General features: G+C 39.2%; 1 non-coding gene across 1 annotated transcript; it reads right to left on the minus strand.

The window, feature by feature from the left end:
• Positions 1-10,233: 10,233 nt before the first annotated feature.
• Positions 10,234-10,340, minus strand: LOC111760442 (U6 spliceosomal RNA). Its single transcript, XR_002794127.1, has one exon. It is a non-coding gene; the product is annotated as a U6 spliceosomal RNA (small nuclear RNA).
• Between the last annotated feature and the right edge of the window lie 304 nt (positions 10,341-10,644).

Genomic DNA, 10,644 nt, shown 5'->3' on the forward strand with positions numbered 1-10,644 from the left:
GCAACGTAAAACAGAATCTAGTTTCACATGCTGTGATTGATAGGTGAATGGCAAATGAACAAAGCCAGCTCTGCTTCCACTTGGCTTTCCATTCACTCTTCAGCTCACTGCAAAGTGACTTCCACCTAACCGTGCTGTCCTTGTCCTTGCAAAAATCTGGCTCCTCTTTCTTGGTCCTCTTCTGTGATTCTTTACATGGAGGCCTTTCTCAGGTGCATATGCTCAGCCTCTCATGCTATTCATCCCCAGAGCACCAGCGACCACTTGCAAGTAGATTGATGTCCCTGATCTCTTTTGCAGCGCCCCCAGGTGTGTGCATCTGCCTACTGGGCACCTAGCTGATGTTGCATAGACACCTGGAACTTCCCAAGCCTAAAGTCATACTCATTACCCTGCACACAAATCTGTTTCTTCCCCAATGAATCCCATATCTGTTGATAAAGGTTTTAGGTATTTGCTAGCAAGCTGGGAGTCAAGCTTGACATTACACATTGCTTTATACCTATTAATCAGTTCCTTTAAATTCTACAAATGTATCATCTCTTGAAAATATTCCTTCCCTCTTCTATTCCTCTGGTTCATGTTCTTATCCTCTCTCATGGAAACTATTATACAGTCTTGCTTCCCTACCTCCAATTTATCCTTTCTCCCCTATTTAATTCTTCCTTTATGGCTACTATATTGTGTATGTGCATGCATGCGTGTGTGCAATAAGAGTTTATCTATCTCTGTACATGGATATATCTATATATGGTATGCAGCAAACTCACAGGGATACTGTGGAATATTTTACATTTTCAAGGGAAACAATGATACTTGCCATCTGTGGGATACTGTAGTCTGACAGTTTCAACATTAGATTCTGCTACATTCTTATTGATGAGGTCATAGCTCTCCAAAATTGTTTCTTGCAGTCCCTGTGACCAAAAGTAAGCACCATGTGAAAATCAATGTGGAACTCGAAATGAAGGTGCCAATGTCCCATCTGATTCCAAGTTTGGAAGTTCTTCAGTGCCCAGCAGAAACCGTTATTATGTAATTTAGGGGTATTTAAGAATGAAGTAAAAATATTTTTTTTAAATGTCCATTTATAAGTACTATTTTTCAAGTAGCTGCTAAATTGTCAGATCATTTATACTTATTACATTGATTGGACCTAACTAGTTATTTAAATGGAACTAAACTGTTGAGGCAAGTTAGTACATGGTAAGAGGGAAGGTGGCAGAGACCGGCAGAGCATGTGGCTGGAAAAGAACATCAAGGGCAGAGAACATGGCTGGGAGGCCCCGCCTGGAAACCTCCTGAGGGGAAGGCTGCTACTAAAGAACAAAGCTGGAGAGCTCCCATTTGGAACTCTTTCTTGGGTCAAGGGGAAACCCTGGATATCCTCATACAAAAATCCTCACCATTGGCCCCTTGAGAGCTAACAGGTGGGACAACCAATCAGAACAGCAAGCAGCTGGGCTCCCTCCCCTTCATAATTCAATGGGGAGAAGTGAAAGTCTTAAAGAGACCTAACCCCCCATGCATGCATCTCACCCTACAGCATGCCTGTAATCTATACTTCAGATTGTGTACTGTTTTTCTTTTGTTTCTTAATAAACTCTTTACTTCCTTGCCTACCCTATGGCATATCATAAACTGTTTTATGCAATCTAAGCCAAGAACTTAGAAGCCCAGAACCATGAGTGTTCTGCTAACACTATCAGGTATTTCTTTGGGGCTAGAGATTCCCTTAAAATTTTCTGCGATTCTAAGGGCACTACAAATCGAGAGAGTTTGGGAACCTTTGGTTTAGAATCTTTCTCTCTCTTCCTCCAATTATTCATAGCTTAGTCTTCTTTCTCTGATCTTCTAGTTATTGATATATGATTCTTCTTTCACCACCTGTTTTTGGTGTCTTCTTATCTGAAGCCTTTTTTTTTTTTTAAAGATTTATTTTTTATTAATTTCTCTCCCTTCCCCCTGCCCCAGTTGTCTGCTCTGTGTCCATTCACTGTATGTTCTTCTGTCTCCACTTGTATTCTTATCAGCAGCACCAGAAATCTGTCTCTTTTTGTTGTGTCATCTTGCTGCATCAGCTCTCCGTGTATGTGATGCCACTCCTGGGCAGGCTGCACTTTTTTCTCATGGGGCGGCTTTCCTTATGGGGCGCATTCCTTGTGCATGGGACACCCCTGCAGGGCACAGCACTCCTTGCGTGCATCAGCACTACACATGGGCCAGCTCACCACATGGGTCATGAGACCCTGGGTTTGAACCCTGGACCTCCCATGTGGTAGGCAGATGCTCTATCCATTGAGCCAAATCTGCTTCCCTCTGAAACCTTCTTCTGGTCTTCTGTTAACATTAGCCACTTCCTCTTTTGGTTCCTATATCATAAATGATAAATGGCTCCATGGTGCCACTTACCTCTTTTATGAGATTAGTAACATTCTGAAGACCTAAGAAGGGCTTCATTCTTTGTGCATCCTGATTCTATCAACACTAATAAACAGAATTTTTCTAGCCCTTGTTCTAGTTTTACACTGTTAGACTCTCTGAATTATCTAACAGTTTTTCCCATTTTATTTCCAAGAACCCCAGATTAGGAGGGATGAAGGGTGAGGTAGGATTTCATTTGCTTTCAGGAATAAACCTTTTCTGTGCTTCAGTGCTTGCTGAGGACTGCCTGCTTCTCAAGCAGTTGGTGCCCACCATGGTTACTTGTGCTGGCCCCAGTGTAAAGACCACAACTCAAGGGCACTGCCAGTTGCCACTACAGTCCACCATAGCAGCAGCATAGCAGCTTCCATACTTAGCTAATGAACTTCATCTTTATCATCTCCAAACTATGTCATTGTTATGGGAGCAAGATACTGTGTTGGCCTCTCCCTTCTCTTTGGATCAGAAACTTCTCTAACGTGCATTCAAAGAGGTTCATCCAAAGACTTTAGCAAGAGCATGAAGATGCGATTCACAGAATGGCAGGAGACACTTGCAATGCTTGGAAATCAATGAAAAATAGACAGAAACCTTGTAGATAATAATTAAGAGAGTTGAATAGGCACTTCATGAAAGATGGATATACAAATGACCTCAACAAGAGGTTGAAAAGTTTTTCAACCTCTTTGTAATTAGAAAAATGCAAATTAAATCATAATTATTCTCCATAATGGCATAGATAAAATTTAATGACAGATTAACAGTACAATAATAAAATGCTAAAAATGTTCATAGTAGCATTATATCTATGACCTAATTTGGAAGTGCCCCCAAATCCTTCAGTCATAAACTATAAATAAATTGGAATGCATTCATAAAATGGAAAATTATCAATAATAATACAGAGCATATATTCAGGGTACATAAACATGTTTGGGTATTTTCATAGTGGAAACAATTAAAAACAACAACTGAGAGAGTGCTGAATTCCTAGCCAGGGGAGCTCTATCACAGTCCCTAAAGGAACAGCAACAATCCCCCAAGTGCAATGGCAAAGACCAAAAAAGAATGAAGATCCAACAGTGAGCCTTTGATACTAATGACTATGCTTGTGAGCCTGTGCACCTGAAATAAGAACAAGGCCTAGAGCAGCAGTGTGCCTAAGAGTTCCCTCCTGAGAGTCTCCGTGTTGCTCAAATGTGGCCAGTCTCAAAGCCAAACTCAGCATGCAAATGCATTGCCTTCCCCCCAGCATGGGACATGACTCCCAGGGATGAGCCTCCCTGGCGCCGAGGGATCACTACCAAGTACCAGATGATAACATAACTAGAAAATGACCTTGAATAAAAGGTTCAATTCAGACCAGCAGAATATCTCTGTCTACATATAATAACAGGAGTTAAAAATGCTTTTTGACCTAAATCAAGGGGGAAATGGAAAGGACAAATGAGTTTATATGGCTATGAGTCTCTAAAAAAGAGCCTGGAGGTTATCAGAGGGGTTGCCCTTATGCACACCTGAGCAGAGTCTCAGAGACAGATAAAGTAGATACAACCCCAGGTATTGGTTCTTCTGAGGGTTACAGAGACCCACAGGTTTTATGGTCATGGCAAATGGAGTTCACTGCCATGTCAGTTGGCCTTTCTTTGGAGTTGGTGTTTCTGTGTGATGGAGCTGGACTCAGATGTGATCTCTTTTCACAAACCTTTCCTGTTACTTTACCAGAATTGTAGTTGGGGCTGGGGTTTAAGATATGTCTAGGGGATCTGAATCTCTGGACTGACCATATGATAGCTAGGCCCTGAGCCTCAACAGACTTCAGCCCCTACTCTGGTTTATTGGACTTACCCCACTCAGCTAACATGGAGTTGAAGAAGGTCAACCACCACACCATGGAGCCAAGAGTGCCTACAGCTGAAAGCAGGAGGATTGCATCCAGCATCCATGTGGAATCTAAGACCCCTCTTGACATAGATGTGGAATGGACACAACCAATCCAAGGTCCACAGGATGGAGGAATAGAGTAAGGATTAGAATGGACTTACTTATATTCTATTCATGAACTATTGTAATTAGTAATCAAAGAAAATGTGGCATTGGTGTGGAGAGGGTGGCCATGGTGGCTGCTGGGTGTGGGGAATGGGGGGAAGAGATGAGATGTGGAGGCATTTTCAGGACTTGGAGTTGTCCTGGGTGGTGTTGCAGGGACAATTACCGGACATTGTAGATCCTCACATGGCCCACTGGATGGAACGTGGGAGAGTGTGGGCTATGATGTGGACCATTGACCATGAGGTACAGCGATGCTCAGAGATGTATTCACCAAATGCAATGAATATGTTATGATGATGGAGGAGAATGTTGCTATGGGGGGAGAAGTGGGGTGAGAGGGGTGGGGAGTACATGGAGACCTCATATTTTTTTAATGTAATATTTTTAAAAAATGAATTAAAAACTAAATAAAATTTTTTTAAAAAAAGAAACTGTCTTAGCAGCCAAAAAAAAAAAAGAATAAATTATAGCTACTTGCCACCACATGGATCAGCCTCACATAGTGGTGAATGAAAGAGTTCAAACAAACGAGGATCACCTTTCCTCCATTTTCTAATAACATTCTAATAACATTCATCATCTTCTTCTAAGGCCTCATCCAAGTAACTTTAGCATCTGTATTTCTACAACAGTCTCATGAAAGCAATCTAGGCTTTTTTCTTTCAAGCACCTGACAATTCTTCTAACCTCTATCCATTAGCCAATAAAGCCATTTCCACATTTTTTGGTAATTTGCAATAAGCACACCACTGTTCTGGTAAGAAAATCTGTTATAGTTTCCAAGTCTGCTTAAGTAAATGCCATAAAATGGTTTGACTTAAACAATGGGAATTTATTTGCTCATGGTTTTGGGGCTGGGAAAATATCCAAATCAAGGCATCATCAAGGGAATGCTTTCTCCCTGAAGACTGACATTTTGGGCCTGGCTGCTAGTGAATCCTTGGTTCCTCAGAATATGGTGGCATATTCTGGTCTCTTCCTGGTCTCCTGGGTTTCTTTTTAGCTTTTTGCTTCCTATGGCTTTCTCTATGTGTGTCTGATTTTCATTCCACTTTTAAGGACTCCAGTAATAGGATTAATATTCTCCTGATTGAAGTGGACTGCACTATCACTGAAGTAACCTCATCAAAAGGTCCTACTTACAATGGATTCATACCCACAGGTATGGATGTAATTGAAGAATATGTTTTTCTGGGGCACAGACAGTTTCACATCACCACTGAGGATATCATCATAAATCTGTAGCAGAAACTGCTAGAAAAGGAACTCAAAAATTGGTGCACACACTGTGACATTGGAAGAATAGGATATAATGAGGGGGATGTTTCAGCATACTTTATCCTGAAAATTCTATCTGAAATTAATCTGCCAGATTATTAAGTCCTCATTTGGAAAAGAGAAAGAAGAGACCCTTTTGGGGTAGATTGATGGATAGAATCTGAGTTGTGAAATTTTCTCAGAAGGTCTCAACTTTTTACCTTTTTAATATAGTCTCAGGGGGTTAAAAGAAATGTTTACTTTCTCAATTTAAATGTCTTTTTTTGGAAATAGTTGTAGATCCACAAGAAGTTGCAAAGATAGTACAGGGGGATCCCAGGTATTCTTGACTCCCAATGATTAAATCTTAAATAATTACAGTACAATATCAAAACAGGAATGTGATATTGATACAATGATTGTTTACAATTATATGTCATGTTATCACATGTGTAGACTTATGTAACTACCACCATAGTTAAGCTACAAAGCTATTCCATCACCATAAAGATCTCTCTCATGCTTCCTTTATAGTCACACCCAAATCCCTCTGCCCATCATCCCTAAACCCTGGCAACCACTAATCTGTTCTTCAGCTCTCTGCTTTTGTCATTTCAAGAAGTGATGTAAGTGAAATTATACAGTAGATCACATTTTGAGATTGTTGTTTTTTTTTTCACTAGCATATGCCCTTGAGAGCCATCCAAGTTGCTTCATATATCAATAGTTCAGCCCTAACAGGTACTCAAACAAATACAGGTACATGCACATGCATGTTCACAGCAGCTCTATTCTCAATAGCTAAAATGGGAGAACAACCCAAATGTGCATCAACGGATGAGTGAATAAGAAAACTTGGCATATGCATACAATGGAATTATTTTTCAGTCATAGAAAGGAATGAAGTACTGATCAAGTTACAACATGTAGGGACCTTGAAAACTTTATGCTAAGTGAGAGAAGCTACTCGTGAAAGGTCACATATTTTGTGATTCCATTTATATGAAATATCAGAATAGGTAAATCCAGAGGCAAAATGTAGATGGGTGACTACCAGTGGCAGCAGTAGAGGCAGGGGGAAATGTGGAGCAATGGCTTAATGGATATGGGGTTTCCACTTGGGGTGATAAAAAGGTTTTGGAATTAGAGATAGTGGTTGCCCAACATTGTGTAATGTACCAAGTGCCACTTCATTGTTCACTTTAAAATGGTTAGTTTTATGTGATGTGAATTTTATTTCAATAAAAAAGTAGTTCATTCCTTTTTGTTACTAAGTAGTATTCCTTGGTACAAATACCACAGTATACCACAGTTTACTAAACCATTCACTTATTGTTATTTTCCAGTTTGGGTTATTACAAATAAAGCCTCAATGAATAATTATGTATTAGTATTTATTCCTCTGGGAAAAAAGCCCAGGAGTGAAAATGCATGTTCAGTTTTATGAAAAACTCCCAAACTTTCAGAGTAGCTGTAACATTCTACATTCCCAGTAGCAAAGTATGAGAGCTCCAGGATTCTCTGAATCCTTGCCAACATTGGTATCATCACCATTTTAAATCAGAGTTGCTCTAATAGGTATTTAGGGATAGCACAATATAGTCTTAACATGCATTGCCCTAATGGCTACTGATGTTGAATATCTTTTCATGTACTTATTTGCCATCATTTATCCTCTTGGGTGAAATATTTCTTCATGTCTTTACCTTATATTCAATTGAATTGTTGGTTTTAATGTTGATTTTTGAGAGTACTTTATTTATACTAGATATGAGCCCTTTGTCATATATGTAGTTTGCAAATATTAGCTTGTCTTCATCTTCTTAACAGAGTCTTTTGCATAGCAAAAGTTTTAAATTTTTATGAAGTTCAATTTTACTAATTTTTCTTTCTTTTTTGGATGATCCTTATTGTGTTATATCTAAGAACTCTTCACTGGGCCCTAGGTCTTACATTTTTTCCCATGTTATCTTATGAAAGTTTTATTTTATGTTTTACATTTAAGTCTCTTTTGAGTTGATTTTCATGTATTGATGCTTTGGTTGAAGTTTTGCATGTGTGTGTTTGTGTGTGTGTGTGTGTGTGTGTATTTTCCAGTTACTCCATCACCATTTGTTAGAAGGACCATCCTTCCCCATTGAATTACATTTGCAACTTTGCCAAAAATCCCCAGACCATACTTACGTGGAACTATCTCTGGATTCTCTATCATTGATTTATGTGTCTATCCCTCCCTCAAATCTCGGAATCTTAATTACTATGGTTTATATATTGTCTTGAAATTGGGTAGAATGATTCATTCTACTTTGCTTTTCTTTTCCTGAGTTGTTTAACTATTCCTTTTCAAATAAATGCAGAAAGTTTATATCTACAAAACTTCTTTCTGGGATTTCCATAGGATTTTTGTTAAATCTATTTATAAGTTGGGAAGAGATGACATCTTTACTATGTTGAGTCCTCCAGCCCATAAACCTGGAGGGTGTTTCCATTTATTTAAATTTTCTTTATTTTTTTTCCATCAGCATTTTATAGTTTTCAGCATATAACTTCTGTAATGTTTTGTTATATTTATACATAAGAATTTATTTATTAAATTTCATTTTCTGATGTTCATTGCTATTATATAGGAATATAATTAAATATTTGTGTATTGATCTTGTATCCTGCAACCTTGGTGAACTCACTTTTTGTATGAGTTATTTTGTATGTTCTTTAAAATTTATTTCTTCCCAATCTATATATTTAAAAAATATTTTAATTGCATTTTTTCCATTTTTTGAAGATACACAGATCACACAAAATGTTACATTAAAAAATATAAGAGGTTCCCATATACCCCACATCCCACCCCACCCCACTTCTCCCACATCAACAACCTCTTTCATCATTGTGGCACATTCATTGCATTTGGTGAATACATTTTGGAGTACTGGAGCACTGCATGGATAATAGTTACATTGTAATTTACACTCTCTCCCAGTACATTCAGTGGGCCATGGCAGGATACACAATGTCTAGCATCTGTCCCTGCAATACCACACAGGACCACTCCAAGCCCCGAAAATACCCCCATATCACATCTCTTCTTCCCTCTCCCTGCCCTCAGCAACTACCATGGCTACTTTCTCCACATCAATGCTACAATTTCTTCCATTACTAGTGACAATAGTTCTATAGTAGAATACCAGTAAGTTCACTCTAATCCATATTTTATTCCTCCATCCTGTGGACCCTGGGATGGTAATGTCCACTCCACCTCTATATCTGACCTGGGTAAGACCAACAAACCAGATAGTAGGAGTCTCCTGAGTATACACCAATCCCAGCACCAATCACAGGTTCTGTAAAAATGACAGAAGAGGCATGTGTAGAAAGGTCACATCTGAGACCAACTCCATCACTCTCAAGAATACACATTCCAAAAGTGGGCCCACTGACAAGGCACCAAACTCCAGAGCCATCCACCATAACTGTAGAACCTGTGCATCTCCGTAGCCCTCAGGAGCACAAGTACCTAAGGTAACTCTTAGGCACCTTGCAGGGTACACAATGTCCAGCATCTGTCCCTGCAATACCACCCAGGATAACTCTTTCATATAAGAACTGGAGGCTCTCAGGAGGTAACTCTTAGGCATCCTGCAGCTCTAGGCCTAGTTCAAATTTAGGCACACAGGCTCATAAGCTAGTCATCAGTATCAAGGGCTCATCATTGGACCATCCTTCTTCACTGGTCTTTGCCCTTGCACTTGGGGAATTGTTGCTGTTCCACTGGGGAACATGACAGAGCTCCCCTGGCTAGGAACTCAGCACTCCCTCAGTTGTCATTTGTAACTGTAACTACTATGAAAATACCCAACATATATCTGAACATTTTTATATACCCTATATGCATGCAGTGGAGAACTCCCTCCCAGCCATGTGTCCCCCATCAATAACAACCCACACCAGCGTTCCTCCCCTGCCATAGTTGAACCTCTCTGTGGTCCAAAACTTTTTAAAAAATGAAGCCTAATATATTGTCAAATTCAATTAGTAGGAAAATGAAATAGCAATGATAGGTTTAAAGATCAGAAATAGAATACATACAAATTTAGAAAGACTAAAATAAAGTGAAAAATAAATTGAGGTATTAAAAAATGAAAAATATCATAAAACTTTGTTTTTGACATTTTGCCCTTCATCACTGTAATAGCTGATACCTTGTATGTTCAGTGGCAAGGCAATTTCATTCATTCCTTCCTCATGTCTACATCCTTTTTTTTTTTATTTTTAATTTTGTCTTCCAAAAGTTTTAGATCACAGTAAAGTCACATATACAATATAGGGGACTCCTATATAGCCAATATTAAACCCTTTTCCCCCTTCCCCAGCATACATTTTCCTTCTGGTCTGTTATAAATTTCACAATACATTTTTATTATATTTTGCTTTAAAGAGTCAATTATCTAATCTGCATTTTAAAATTTGTATAAAGTAGTTTATATTTAGTCACATCTTTTACAAAAATATGAATGTTTCATGAATTTGCTTGTCATCCTTGCACAGGGGACATGCTAATCTTTTCTATATCCTTCCAATTTTAGTATATGTGCTGCTGAAGTGAGCACTGCTGTAGGTTTTTATTTTTTTAAGATTTTTAAAAAATTTATTTCTCTCACCCCCCACACACACACTTGTCTGCTCTCTGTGTCCATTCACTGTGTGTTCTTCTGTGACCACTTCTATCCTTATCAGCGGCACTGGGAATCTGTGTATCTTTTTGTTGCGTCATCCTATTGTGTCAGCTCTCCATGTGTGCGGTGCCATTCCTGGGCAGGCTGCTCTTTCTTTTGCGCTGGGTGGCTCTCCTTACAGGGCGCACTTCTTGCGCCTGGGGCTCCCCTACGCAGAGGACACCCCCACGGGGCACGG

The sequence above is a fragment of the Dasypus novemcinctus genome, chromosome 17 (assembly GCF_030445035.2).
Source record: "Dasypus novemcinctus isolate mDasNov1 chromosome 17, mDasNov1.1.hap2, whole genome shotgun sequence".
NCBI lineage: Eukaryota > Metazoa > Chordata > Mammalia > Cingulata > Dasypodidae > Dasypus > Dasypus novemcinctus.